General features: G+C 52.8%; 1 non-coding gene across 1 annotated transcript; it reads right to left on the bottom strand.

Moving 5' to 3' along the window:
- Positions 1–7,980: 7,980 nt before the first annotated feature.
- On the bottom strand, positions 7,981–8,053 carry TRNAR-ACG (transfer RNA arginine (anticodon ACG)). The gene has a single exon. It is a non-coding gene; the product is annotated as a tRNA-Arg (tRNA).
- Between the last annotated feature and the right edge of the window lie 5,306 nt (positions 8,054–13,359).

The following is a 13,359-nucleotide window of genomic DNA, read 5'->3' as shown; positions in this document are numbered from 1 at the left end:
AGCTGTGTCGGTGGAGCTGTGTGGTGGGTGCATGTGAGGAGCTGTGTGGTTGGTGCATCAATGGAGCTGTGTGGTGGGTGCATCGGTGGAGCTGTGTAGGTGGATCTGTGTGGTGGGTGCATCGGTGGAGCTGTGTGGTGGGTGCATTGGTGGAGCTGTGTAGGTGGAGCTGTGTGGTGGGTGCATCGGTGGAGCTGTGTGGTGGGTGCATTGGGGGAGCTGGGTGGTGGGTTCATCGGTGGAGCTGTGTCGGTGGAGCTGTGTGGTGGCTGCATGGGTGTAGCTGTGTGGTGGCTGCATGGGTGTAGCTGTGTGGTGGGTACATCGGTGGAGCTGTGTGGTGGGTGCATCAATGGAGCTGTGTGGTGGGTGCATCAGTGGAGCTGTGTAGGTGGAGCTGTGTGGTGGGTGCATCGGTGGAGCTGGGTGGTGGGTGCATCAGTGGAGCTGTGTCGGTGGAGCTGTGTGGTGGCTGCATGGGTGTAGCTGTGTGGTGGGTACATCGGTGAAGCTGTGTGGTGGGTGCATCGGTGGAGCTTAGTGGGTGCATTGGTGGAGCTGTGTGGTGGGTGCATTGGTGGAGCTAAGTTGGAGCATCGGTGGAGCTGTGTGGTGGGTGCATCGGTGGAGCTGTGTGGTTGGTGCATCGGTGGAGCTGTGTGGTTGGTGCATCGGTGGAGCTGTGTGGTTGGTGCATCGGTGGAGCTGTGTGCTGGGTGCATCGGTGGAGCTGTGTGCTGGGTGCATCAGTGGAGCTGTGTAGGCGGAGCTGTGTGGTGGGTGCATTGGTGGTGGTGGGTGCATCGGCGGAGCTGTGTCGGTGGAGCTGTGTGGTGGCTGCATGTGTGGAGCTGTGTGGTGGGTGCATCAATGGAGCTGTGTGGTGGGTGCATCGGTGAAGCTGTTTGGGGGGTGCATCGGTGGAGCTGTGTAGGTGGAGCTGTGTGGTGGGTGCATCGGTGGAGCTGTGTGGTGGGTGCATCAATGGAGCTGTGTGGTGGGTGCATCGGTGGAGCTGTGTAGGTGGAACTGTGTGGTGGGTTCATCGGTGGAGCTGTGTGGTGGGTGCATTGGTGGAGCTGTGTAGGTGGAGCTGTGTGGTGGGTGCATCGGTGGAGCTGTGTGGTGGGTGCATTGGTGGAGCTGGGTGGTGGGTGCATCGGTGGAGCTGTGTCGGTGGAGCTGTGTGGTGGCTGCATGGGTGTAGCTGTGTGGTGGGTACATCGGTGGAGCTGTGTGGTGGGTGCATCAATGGAGCTGTGTGGTGGGTGCATCAGTGGAGCTGTGTAGGTGGAGCTGTGTGGTGGGTGCATCGGTGGAGCTGTGTGGTGGGTGCATTGGTGGAGCTGGGTGGTGGGTGCATCAGTGGAGCTGTGTCGGTGAAGCTGTGTGGTGGCTGCATGGGTGTAGCTGTGTGGTGGGTACATCGGTGAAGCTGTGTGGTGGGTGCATCGGTGGAGCTTAGTGGGTGCATTGGTGGAGATGTGTGGTGGGTGCATTGGTGGAGCTTAGTTGGAGCATCGGTGGAGCTGTGTGGTGGGTGCATCGGTGGAGCTGTGTGGTTGGTGCATCGGTGGAGCTGTGTGGTTGGTGCATCGGTGGAGCTGTGTGGTTGGTGCATCGGTGGAGCTGTGTGCTGGGTGCATCGGTGGAGCTGTGTAGGTGGAGCTGTGTGGTGGGTGCATTGGTGGTGGTGGGTGCATCGGCGGAGCTGTGTCGGTGGAGCTGTGTGGTGGCTGCATGTGTGGAGCTGTGTGGTGGGTGCATCAATGGAGCTGTGTGGTGGGTGCATCGGTGGAGCTGTGTGCTGGGTGCATCGGTGGAGCTGTGTGGTGGGTGCATCGGTGGAGCTGTGTGGTGGGTGCATTGGTGGAGCTGGGTGGTGGGTGCATCGGTGGAGCTGTGTGGTGGCTGCATGGGTGTAGCTGTGTGCTGGGTACATCGGTGAAGCTGTGTGGTGGGTGCATTGGTGGAGCTTAGTGGGTGCAGTGGTGGAGCTGTGTGGTGGGTGCATTGGTGGAGCTGGGTGGTGGGTGCATCGTCGGAGCTGTGTCGGTGGAGCTGTGTGGTGGCTGCATGGGTGTAGCTGTGTGGTGGGTACATCGGTGGAGCTGTGTGGTGGGTGCATCAATGGAGCTGTGTGGTGGGTGCATCGGTGGAGCTGTGTAGGTGGAGCTGTGTGGTGGGTGCATCAGTGGAGCTGTGTGGTGGGTGCATTGGTGGAGCTGGGTGGTGGGTGCATCGGTGGAGCTGTGTCGGTGGAGCTGTGTGGTGGCTGCATGGGTGTAGCTGTGTGGTGGGTACATCGGTGGAGCTGTGTGGTTGGTGCATCGGTGGAGCTGTGTGGTTGGTGCATCGGTGGAGCTGTGTGGTTGGTGCATCGGTGGAGCTGTGTGGTTGGTGCATCGGTGGAGCTGTGTGCTGGGTGCATCGGTGGAGCTGTGTGCTGGGTGCATCGGTGGAGCTGTATAGGCGGAGCTGTGTGGTGGGTGCATTGGTGGTGGTGGGTGCATCGGCGGAGCTGTGTCGGTGGAGCTGTGTGGTGGCTGCATGTGTGGAGCTGTGTGGTGGGTGCATCAATGGAGCTGTGTGGTGGGTGCATTGGTGGAGCTGTTTGGGGGGTGCATCGGTGGAGCTGTGTAGGTGGAGCTGTGTGGTGGGTGCATCTGTGGAGCTGTGTGGTGGGTGCATCAATGGAGCTGTGTGGTGGGTGCATCGGTGGAGCTGTGTGGGTGGAGCTGTGTGGTGGGTTCATCGGTGGAGCTGTGTGGTGGGTGCATTGGTGGAGCTGTGTAGGTGGAGCTGTGTGGTGGGTGCATCGGTGGAGCTGTGTGGTGGGTGCATTGGTGGAGCTGGGTGGTGGGTGCATCGGTGGAGCTGTGTCGGTGGAGCTGTGTGGTGGCTGCATGGGTGTAGCTGTGTGGTGGGTACATCGGTGGAGCTGTGTGGTGGGTGCATCAATGGAGCTGTGTGGTGGGTGCATCGGTGGAGCTGTGTAGGTGGAGCTGTGTGGTGGGTGCATCGGTGGAGCTGTGTGGTGGGTGCATTGGTGGAGCTGGGTGGTGGGTGCATCAGTGGAGCTGTGTCGGTGAAGCTGTGTGGTGGCTGCATGGGTGTAGCTGTGTGGTGGGTACATCGGTGAAGCTGTGTGGTGGGTGCATCGGTGGAGCTTAGTGGGTGCATTGGTGGAGCTGTGTGGTGGGTGCATTGGTGGAGCTTAGTTGGAGCATCGGTGGAGCTGTGTGGTGGGTGCATCGGTGGAGCTGTGTGGTTGGTGCATTGGTGGAGCTGTGTGGTTGGTGCATCGGTGGAGCTGTGTGGTTGGTGCATCGGTGGAGCTGTGTGGTTGGTGCATCGGTGGAGCTGTGTGGTTGGTGCATCGGTGGAGCTGTGTGGTTGGTGCATCGGTGGAGCTGTGTGGTTGGTGCATCGGTGGAGCTGTGTGGTTGGTGCATCGGTGGAGCTGTGTGCTGGGTGCATCGGGGGAGCTGTGTAGGTGGAGCTGTGTGGTGGGTGCATTGGTGGTGGTGGGTGCATCGGCAGAGCTGTGTCGGTGGAGCTGTGTGGTGGCTGCATGTGTGGAGCTGTGTGGTGGGTGCATCAATGGAGCTGTGTGGTGGGTGCATCGGTGGAGCTGTGTGCTGGGTGCATCGGTGGAGCTGTGTAGGTGGAGCTGTGTGGTGGGTGCATCGGTGGAGCTGTGTGGTGGGTGCATTGGTGGAGCTGGGTGGTGGGTGCATCGGTGGAGCTGTGTGGTGGCTGCATGGGTGTAGCTGTGTGCTGGGTACATCGGTGAAGCTGTGTGGTGGGTGCATTGGTGGAGCTTAGTGGGTGCATTGGTGGAGCTGTGTGGTGGCTGCATGTGTGGAGCTGTGTGGTGGGTGCATCAATGGAGCTGTGTGGTGGGTGCATCGGTGAAGCTGTTTGGGGGGTGCATCGGTGGAGCTGTGTAGGTGGAGCTGTGTGGTGGGTGCATCGGTGGAGCTGTGTGGTGGGTGCATCAATGGAGCTGTGTGGTGGGTGCATCGGTGGAGCTGTGTAGGTGGAACTGTGTGGTGGGTTCATCGGTGGAGCTGTGTGGTGGGTGCATTGGTGGAGCTGTGTAGGTGGAGCTGTGTGGTGGGTGCATCGGTGGAGCTGTGTGGTGGGTGCATTGGTGGAGCTGGGTGGTGGGTGCATCGGTGGAGCTGTGTCGGTGGAGCTGTGTGGTGGCTGCATGGGTGTAGCTGTGTGGTGGGTACATCGGTGGAGCTGTGTGGTGGGTGCATCAATGGAGCTGTGTGGTGGGTGCATCAGTGGAGCTGTGTAGGTGGAGCTGTGTGGTGGGTGCATCGGTGGAGCTGTGTGGTGGGTGCATTGGTGGAGCTGGGTGGTGGGTGCATCAGTGGAGCTGTGTCGGTGAAGCTGTGTGGTGGCTGCATGGGTGTAGCTGTGTGGTGGGTACATCGGTGAAGCTGTGTGGTGGGTGCATCGGTGGAGCTTAGTGGGTGCATTGGTGGAGATGTGTGGTGGGTGCATTGGTGGAGCTTAGTTGGAGCATCGGTGGAGCTGTGTGGTGGGTGCATCGGTGGAGCTGTGTGGTTGGTGCATCGGTGGAGCTGTGTGGTTGGTGCATCGGTGGAGCTGTGTGGTTGGTGCATCGGTGGAGCTGTGTGCTGGGTGCATCGGTGGAGCTGTGTAGGTGGAGCTGTGTGGTGGGTGCATTGGTGGTGGTGGGTGCATCGGCGGAGCTGTGTCGGTGGAGCTGTGTGGTGGCTGCATGTGTGGAGCTGTGTGGTGGGTGCATCAATGGAGCTGTGTGGTGGGTGCATCGGTGGAGCTGTGTGCTGGGTGCATCGGTGGAGCTGTGTGGTGGGTGCATCGGTGGAGCTGTGTGGTGGGTGCATTGGTGGAGCTGGGTGGTGGGTGCATCGGTGGAGCTGTGTGGTGGCTGCATGGGTGTAGCTGTGTGCTGGGTACATCGGTGAAGCTGTGTGGTGGGTGCATTGGTGGAGCTTAGTGGGTGCAGTGGTGGAGCTGTGTGGTGGGTGCATTGGTGGAGCTGGGTGGTGGGTGCATCGTCGGAGCTGTGTCGGTGGAGCTGTGTGGTGGCTGCATGGGTGTAGCTGTGTGGTGGGTACATCGGTGGAGCTGTGTGGTGGGTGCATCAATGGAGCTGTGTGGTGGGTGCATCGGTGGAGCTGTGTAGGTGGAGCTGTGTGGTGGGTGCATCAGTGGAGCTGTGTGGTGGGTGCATTGGTGGAGCTGGGTGGTGGGTGCATCGGTGGAGCTGTGTCGGTGGAGCTGTGTGGTGGCTGCATGGGTGTAGCTGTGTGGTGGGTACATCGGTGGAGCTGTGTGGTTGGTGCATCGGTGGAGCTGTGTGGTTGGTGCATCGGTGGAGCTGTGTGGTTGGTGCATCGGTGGAGCTGTGTGGTTGGTGCATCGGTGGAGCTGTGTGCTGGGTGCATCGGTGGAGCTGTGTGCTGGGTGCATCGGTGGAGCTGTATAGGCGGAGCTGTGTGGTGGGTGCATTGGTGGTGGTGGGTGCATCGGCGGAGCTGTGTCGGTGGAGCTGTGTGGTGGCTGCATGTGTGGAGCTGTGTGGTGGGTGCATCAATGGAGCTGTGTGGTGGGTGCATTGGTGGAGCTGTTTGGGGGGTGCATCGGTGGAGCTGTGTAGGTGGAGCTGTGTGGTGGGTGCATCTGTGGAGCTGTGTGGTGGGTGCATCAATGGAGCTGTGTGGTGGGTGCATCGGTGGAGCTGTGTGGGTGGAGCTGTGTGGTGGGTTCATCGGTGGAGCTGTGTGGTGGGTGCATTGGTGGAGCTGTGTAGGTGGAGCTGTGTGGTGGGTGCATCGGTGGAGCTGTGTGGTGGGTGCATTGGTGGAGCTGGGTGGTGGGTGCATCGGTGGAGCTGTGTCGGTGGAGCTGTGTGGTGGCTGCATGGGTGTAGCTGTGTGGTGGGTACATCGGTGGAGCTGTGTGGTGGGTGCATCAATGGAGCTGTGTGGTGGGTGCATCGGTGGAGCTGTGTAGGTGGAGCTGTGTGGTGGGTGCATCGGTGGAGCTGTGTGGTGGGTGCATTGGTGGAGCTGGGTGGTGGGTGCATCAGTGGAGCTGTGTCGGTGAAGCTGTGTGGTGGCTGCATGGGTGTAGCTGTGTGGTGGGTACATCGGTGAAGCTGTGTGGTGGGTGCATCGGTGGAGCTTAGTGGGTGCATTGGTGGAGCTGTGTGGTGGGTGCATTGGTGGAGCTTAGTTGGAGCATCGGTGGAGCTGTGTGGTGGGTGCATCGGTGGAGCTGTGTGGTTGGTGCATCGGTGGAGCTGTGTGGTTGGTGCATCGGTGGAGCTGTGTGGTTGGTGCATCGGTGGAGCTGTGTGGTTGGTGCATCGGTGGAGCTGTGTGGTTGGTGCATCGGTGGAGCTGTGTGGTTGGTGCATCGGTGGAGCTGTGTGGTTGGTGCATCGGTGGAGCTGTGTGCTGGGTGCATCGGGGGAGCTGTGTAGGTGGAGCTGTGTGGTGGGTGCATTGGTGGTGGTGGGTGCATCGGCAGAGCTGTGTCGGTGGAGCTGTGTGGTGGCTGCATGTGTGGAGCTGTGTGGTGGGTGCATCAATGGAGCTGTGTGGTGGGTGCATCGGTGGAGCTGTGTGCTGGGTGCATCGGTGGAGCTGTGTAGGTGGAGCTGTGTGGTGGGTGCATCGGTGGAGCTGTGTGGTGGGTGCATTGGTGGAGCTGGGTGGTGGGTGCATCGGTGGAGCTGTGTGGTGGCTGCATGGGTGTAGCTGTGTGCTGGGTACATCGGTGAAGCTGTGTGGTGGGTGCATTGGTGGAGCTTAGTGGGTGCATTGGTGGAGCTGTGTGGTGGGTGCATTGGTGGAGCTTAGTTGGAGCTTCGGTGGGTGCATCGGTGGAGCTGTGTGGTTGGTGCATCGGCGGAGCTGTGTGGTTGGTGCATCAGTGGAGCTGTGTGCTGGGTGCATCGGTGGAGCTGTGTGGTGGGTGCATCGGTGGAGCTGTGTAGGTGGAGCTGTGTGGTGGGTGCATCTGTAGAGCTGTGTGGGGGTGCCTCGGTGGAGCTGTGTGGTGGGTGCCTCGGTGAAGCTGCGTGATGGGTGCACCTGTGGAGCTGTGTGGTGGGGGCATCTGTTGAGCTCTGTGGTGGGTGCATCGGTGCATTCTGGGTATTGATGAATTTCACTGAACGCAAAACACCTGAGACCCAATAGAAAAAGTCTAAGGTCCATTCCAAGCTAGGTATGATTTTTAAAACCGAGGTCTGAAGGTTGAAAGTAATGCCTGCAAAAGGTGCAAAAGCTGGCTCCATTTTAAGTAAGCGCTACGTCCATGAAACCTGCAATTTCGCAATTACAGTACTTTCCCAGTTCGCAAGATACCTCGAGCCATTTTCACATGCGCCGCTAATGATGTTTTTGATGTTAGATGTGCTAATTTGACTGTTCCCGAAGAGTACGTGCATTTGTCCATTAAACACGACCTTGATCTATTTTAGGAAACTGATGTTAATACATCTGTGTGGCATCAAGCAGAGAAACATGCGTTGACACACAGCTTTCTTAGTCATGTTTCAAGAAAAAAAAGAAAAGCACACACTCCTCCCTCCACCCACCCCCCCTCCCCGATCACCCGGTGTTCCTCTAAGAGACGGTTAGATTTGGTTCAACTATAATAGTGCGCTATATGTGTATGTCACAATAATTTATTTTACCATAAAAAATAAGTTCTTTGTCAAGACGACTGTAACCTTTCTTTTCTTTACACTTAAAACCGAGCATCCGGTAATGCATCTTTTGTTTTACGCTATTAAATAAAAAATTTATATTTTTGTCCATTTCCCCTCTATATGTTTTAATTAAAATGCTGCGATTTTGGCAAAGTATAGTAGAGTTACTCTTTAACACTCGTCTAATTTCATGTTGTCCTTAATAATTGCACTTCTTAACAAAGGGATGAAAAGAGCACTTTGCAGCGTCGAGTCGAGCCAGCCAGGAGTCGAACCTGGAATCTTCTGCTCCGTAGGCAGACGCGTTATCCATTGCGCCACTGGCCCACTGCTATGTGGAAACAGCGGGGCGGAGTACTAGACCAGTGCATATGCGCTCTGGTATATGGTCGGTAGTGTGCACGCTACTAAGGTTGAATAAGCTGGAAAAATTATAGCTCTTTCACATTAAGTAGTGAAGAGTCAAATACTGAGGTGTATGAAGGGATCACTTAAGGAACTCACCGAATCTACAGGCAATAAAAGTCACAACAACTTTAACAGCCACTGCTCTCTTGGGCAAAGAGTAGTGATGTCACTTTGTATATTTTGTCCCTTGCTCTGATTAGATCAAAGTCTTTTCGATTTGGTCAGGCAGCCATTCAGAACTCGCGACTTAACTAGTTCTTTTCCGCTGCAGTGCAAGTGCAGAGGGCGGTGTGGCGGGAAATACAACTGTTTGCGCACATTATACATCGCAACTGGAAAGAACGACTGTTCCGCAGACACAATACATTTGTTATTTATTTTTCTAGAACCGTGGCCAATGGCCACGCACTAGTAGCCCAGATGCCACGTTATTTTGACCAGTTTAAATGGAAAAAGTCACTAGCAGCTGCATCCATGACAGCCATTATGAAGGTCCGTGCCTTTGAGACCACGCTTGTAAAGGTGCTTTTTTAAAAAATTCACTAGCATTTATTGTTCGATGAAAATATTGGGCCCTTTGGCAAATTGACAGTTATCAGTTTTACATTTAAAACAGACCTCTCGAGAAACTCTGAATGGCCCACTTTAAAAAACTTAAATATTGTCGTTAAATTCCTAGTATGTAACTTAATTCAAATGCGTAGCTGTTTATGTAACGAAGTTTACAGATCAGTTTATTATAAAATCACACAGGACGGACCTTCATGGTCTAACAGGCGTGATGTAAAGTACGGCCGGCCAGCTGGCCGGCCGTGAATAATTAGAGAAGCTGTGGGAGGGAGGCTGGGCTGCCTTTGATGTGGTAATGCGAGGCAGGCAGGCAGGCGGCTGGTAGCATTGTGCACGTGCTTTTTGGGGCTTGCGCTTGCGCAATGACCTAAAAAACACATGCACTGCAAGAGATCGCCAGTGGAATCGCCAGTAGTTAAACTCTCGATAAGCCATAATAGAGCTTCGCCAGCTATGCGCAGAAGCGCATCAGCAGGCGAGCCCTAAAAACGGCCCCCAGGGGCACAAAACCGTCCCCCACCCGTGCGGTGCACCGGGAAATTGCCCGGTGCCCGCTATGGCCTGTCCGGGCCTGACTCCAAGTACACTGGCGGGAGGGGTTGGCGGAACCTAAGACAACCATGGCATGCCAATATACCATGATGGCAGCCGGGACTTTCAGAGCGGTTACGTGTCTCTACTCTAGGATGCCTAGTGAAGGATTGGCACCCCTGGAGGTGCTGAGAGTGAAATGGGAAGCTGACATAGGGAAACCTATCCCTGCCCCGGCCTGGGCACAAATTATGCGCAGAGCCTGGAAGAGCACAAGGAATGCGAGATTCCAACTGGTACATTTTTATATACTCCATAGAGCCTATTTGACACCAGGGAAAATCCCAAAATATTTTCAGATACAGGAATTGGCGTGCCCTCGCTGTACAGGAACAGGAGCAGACCTGGTGCACATGCTGTGGTCTTGCCCTGCGATGGGAGCTTATTGGGAGGAGGTGGGAGATGTACTGAACACAATCACAGAGCGACAATTGACCTTTGATATAGCCACTAGTGTTTTGCATTGGTTTTCCCACATTTCCAAAAACAAGATAACAAGCAAGTTAATAGATATGGGTCTACTACTAGCGAGACGATGGAAGGCGACGGCGGGTCCTAGCAGCAGGAAATGGAGGGCTGAGTTTGTAAAGTGGGCGACTGGTGAGAGCACGTTTAGGTAGCAACAGGCTAGACTACTAAACAATGATAAGACTTTGGAAGCAGCGACGGCATGGGAAACACTAGTACAAGCGTTACAGGATTATCAGGCAGATGACGAATGAGCGGAGATTGCAATGGTGGTAAGGGACCCAGAGCAGGGACAGGTATATCAAGGGGCTGAATAAAGAGTGACTCCTGTTCCCACACAACAGAACAGATCCTTGGAATAGTCCACACCGGCGACAAGGGGGAGGGGAGGGGGCACTACACCAGTTGGGGGGGTGTTGAGGGTACACAAAGTATTGGGTTTTGTTTATTGGAATCTGACTCCTATCGAGCTACAGTAATTGTGTTGTATGGTATAAAAGGGGCAGAGGGGTTGAACCTTGGCGGGGGGTTGGATTGTCATGTTGATTGGCAGATTGCATGATTATGTGTGACGCCTGTAAAAAACCAATAAACTACGTTTCCAAAAAATAAAAAAAAAAGAGTCAGAGCCTTAAGGACAATGAAAGAGCAATAAGGCTCTCAAACCACAGAGAACTCCCCAATGAAAACAACATCAAAAGGGCAGGCATGGAAATTTGAATGCAAACTTTGCATAGCAAAGGAAAGCCTAACAACCACTGTTGTCAACCACTGATTCTCTGGGACTAGTCTTTCTCTGCTTCTCCCCACCCAGAAGCTTTTCCATGTTTAACCGCTCATCTTTTCCTTCTGCAGAAGGGCTAGTACTGAACTGTCTGTGGCCTCTCACAATACTAAACTCCAGTACGCTAACATTCCCTTTTCTACATTTGTGTCCTTCGGCTGGTCCACTTCATGAGAGGGGAATGTCCTCTTTTATGTTGTCAGATGATAGCAAACGTCTGTTAAACATTAGGACTGATCAAAATCATGTGAAGTCCTTGCTCCCTCAGGCTTTCAAAGGGGCCTTGAAATGGATATCTTAGAGCAATCTGAAGTAAGCTAAATCCATACAAATCACAGATTATGTCCACCCACAACTCCCCTAATGTCTGGGATAATCTTGTATGGCCGCCCTCTGTGGGTACTTGCCCTGAAATAGTCCGAGTAGTGAGGAATGTTGGCATTCTTCTGGATTCCAAACTTTCATTAAATGTGCTTGTTTCCGCAGCACATTCAAAAAATAGTTTCCCTATCTTTGCCAGCTCCAGTGCATCTTTTCTTTCTTTTCAGTGATCGATGAAGTTTCTACCATCAATTCTTTCATCCACTCCTGCATTGATTATTGTTAATGTCATTTTCTAATTACTGGAGCAAATAACCTTTCCAAACTTCGAAATATCCAGAATACGGCAGATAGGGCCCTTTTAGGTCCTCATAAATTTGACCATGTTATCATGCATGGTTAGTGCATTGGTAGCACAGAAAGAAGAGGATTTACTTCAAATAAAGTGCCTCAAATACACAAAATGTTTTACAATTGCCAACTTATTTATCTGATCATTAATTTCACCCACCCTAGCCCATCCAGAGGCATCATTCGGCATCCCATAGATTCCTGGTAGTTTTCAGATTCAACTGGTTCTCCTACTGTTGAAAACCTATTAGTGTCTTTGGTGCTGCTTTTTGTAATACACTTCATCAGCCTATTAAACATGAAGAAAAAGCTCTTATGTTTAGGAAATTATTAAAAAAGTAGATTTTAATTGAACTGTTTATTGCCTCTTGAATTTAAGGTTTTCTTTTGTCTAGCGTAATTTTTAGCACCGAGAGACCTCTTTTGGGGATGCATGTTTGCACTCTTTAAATAACCACATTGATAGGTAGACAGATGCCTCATGAGTATTGAGGCTTTTCATTTAGACAAATGATACGATGATGCTCAAACTAAGGACCTTTTTTAGAATTTAACAGACAGGACACTCCTTCACAAATGTGGGGATATCCCATCGACAGTGTTACAAGTTAATTACAACCTGAGGCACTTGTAGTACGGTGGACTAGATATCTGGCACATTTGGATTGAAGCCCTGTCTGCCAAATTCTAAGTAATTTCCTACATTTTGTATTGCACATTTTGTGTGACAAGCCTGTAGTCATAAGAAGGATTGTTGTAAGCGTAACTATTTAAAATGTTTCATATTTCAGGTTGATACTTTTGTATTGATTGGTCACTGTTTTGAAAGATTAAAAGTAATGTAACTAACACTGAGATAACCTGTTTTGACTGTGGAATTTAAATGTGAATGTCTATTAATTACTGCATTCACCCCTTGCTTGAAATTTTCCATCTTGCTAGACAACTAATTCCTTAGTAATTCCAGAACTTTTACAATTTGATTTGTGCTACAGATTTATTTGATTGTTAATTGTGAGGCAGTAAATAAAATTATTCACTGTCACCAATTAAGGCTACATTCCGATACATTTTCTGCACTTTGATATGTATTGTCAGGGCTGCCCCCTTACCTTCATTCATGAACCTTGGACCCACACTCATTACATCCACCCTCTTAATGCTGCAGGGGTGCCTCACTAGTGCCGACATACAAATTAGGTGAACTCACTCTGCGTGCCATGCTTCAAAAGGTCATGTTCCTGGATCTGCCAAGGCGGCACCCAGCAGGAGGGGTAGAGGGCATCATAAGCATCCTAGAAGGGTTTCAGAGGTGAAATGGCATGTTGTGAAATTGCAGGGCTCTTCTCACAACAGGTAGCCTTAAATGAGATTTTCTACTGTCTAGCCATCATCTTGGGTAGTCTCCTTGCACCAACCCTGCTAGTATGCAGGCATTCTGGGTCTGGTAGGAGACCTGAATTCAAAGGTGGCATCCAGTGAGACATTACTCTGGAGGTAAGCCACAGTTTGAAAGAAGCACAACCAGAGTGTTTGCATGCATGACATAATGATAATAACGTATTTGTATAGCACACGACTACCCGGAGGCATCTCGGCGCTTGTACGAATACCGCTAAGGAACCCTTCCCAGCCTTTCCCTGTGAAGTGCCCAATCCTGGGCACCCCAAAGGTGAAGCCAGGCATCTTAGCGTTGTTGGGGCCGTTGTGGAGATTAAGCAAGCTATTGCCCAGATTTGCAGAGTGGGACTCATGATTAGAATAGGCATCGAGGCGAGAATTATCAGGTCCGAGGAAATTGAGCCCAAGAACCGCAGAGGCAGGAATTGAACCCCGGTCCCGGGCCAGACTTCTGCATCAGGGTCTGCCGCTCTAACCATTGAGCTACACTTCTCCACTTCTCCATAATAAAGGCACCGAGAGACAGTTGGAGAGATTAGGCACCTGAATGTTCCTCGAAACAAGGGCAGCAACTAGTTTGCACTGATATCTAGGCATGCAAGAGTGATTTTGTATCTGGTGATCTGAATGTGGGTGAACCATGCAGGAATGATTGACATATGGGTACATTGCAAACCTGAATCTTGCTACAAAGGATCTCTAAGCATAGTTAGAAAAGAGAGAACCACCATTGTGTCAA

Source organism: Lissotriton vulgaris, chromosome 6, assembly GCF_964263255.1.
Source record: "Lissotriton vulgaris chromosome 6, aLisVul1.2, whole genome shotgun sequence".
NCBI classification, from domain to species: Eukaryota; Metazoa; Chordata; class Amphibia; order Caudata; family Salamandridae; genus Lissotriton; species Lissotriton vulgaris.
This window is presented reverse-complemented; position numbering and strand designations above follow the sequence as displayed.